A 1,429-nucleotide genomic window follows, 5' to 3' on the forward strand; every position below is an offset into this window, starting at 1 on the left:
GGCAGGGCCCTCTGCGTATCCCACTCTCATCTCAGTGACTCGTGTTCCCCAGGTGGGGCAGTCCCCTGTGTGTATTTACTCCCCCAACCCCTGCATTGGGCCTGTGACCACTGGTAGCCAGAGGAGTCAGTGCCCAAGGTGTATTCTTCACCTCCCCCAAGGTGGCAGGGTGCCTGGGTGGCTGTGTCAAGCAGTGCCCTGGGTGTCTTCCAACCCCTTTGTGGTAGTGAGCCCTGCTTCTGGTGTGTATCACTCCCCTACTAGGGATGTGCACTGGTGGCCAAGTATGGCAATGCCCTGTGTGTAGCCCCCTCTCTCCCCCCCTTGCCCAGAGTGACCAGATAGAAAGTGTGAGGAATCGGGAGGGGGTGGAGGATAATAGGCACCTACATAAGAAAAAGCCCCGAATATCAGGACTGTCCCTATAAATTCAGGACATCTGGTTACCCTATCCCCTCTACCCCTGTGCCAGGTATGGCAGGCACTGATCCCTGGCATCCCTGTGGGGCAATACCCTCTGTGTATCCCCCAATTGGGGCAGTGACCACTGCTGGTCAGGTGGGGCAGTGGTGTGTGTGTGTGTGTCCCCTATTTAGGTAGTGACCCCGATGGCTAAGTGAGGCAGTGGCTTTTGATTCCCTCTTCTCTCCCCAGCCCCCTCTGTCTCCGGCGTAAGGCCCCCAGTTGGGGCACTACCCGATGTGTATCTCTACTAATTGGAGCAGTGACCTCCCCGTGGTGCCCTAGTGTGGCAGTGCCCTATTGGTATCTCCCTCCCCCTCTCCCCCGCCATTGTGGTAGTGGCCACTTCAGGCAGTGGCCTGTTTATCATCTCCACCGCACCAGCGCCATTGCAGCAGTGCCACCTGGTGGCCATGTGCGGCAGTGCCCTGCCTGTATCCCCCCCAACCATTGCTGCAGTGACCCCAGGTGCCCAGTTTGAGTAGTAGCCTGTGTGTACCTCACCTCTTGGGGCAGTAACGTGTGGGGCCAGCTAAGACAGTGCACAGTCTGTGACGTCTGGTGGCCACGTAGGGCAGTGGCCTGTATATACCATCTCCTCCGTAGCGGTGACCACGGGTGTCTTGGTGCTAAGATGCAGCCACCTCTGGGTTACATGGTGGGGCTGTTTACAGGACAGAGGGGACAGCCTCCCCGTTCCAGGAAGTAGGGGAATGTCTGGTGTTCCGGGCAGAGCGTTCCACCTTCTATTGAACTGTGATGCTCTGAGCGCCTTTCCCCTGCCTGAAGAAGACCCTGTGTGACTCCAAAGCTGGTCCAGTAACAGGTATCACCTCACCTGCCTTGTCTCTCTGGTATTCTGGCCAGTGTCCAACTACCCCTTCACTGTTGGTCTTCAAACCTCCTCCAAGCAACCCCCCACCAATCCCTTAAGATGCCAAACCTCCCCTGGAGCCCAACCTGTGGT

This window comes from Gopherus flavomarginatus (genome assembly GCF_025201925.1).
Source record: "Gopherus flavomarginatus isolate rGopFla2 chromosome 13 unlocalized genomic scaffold, rGopFla2.mat.asm SUPER_13_unloc_3, whole genome shotgun sequence".
NCBI lineage: Eukaryota > Metazoa > Chordata > Testudines > Testudinidae > Gopherus > Gopherus flavomarginatus.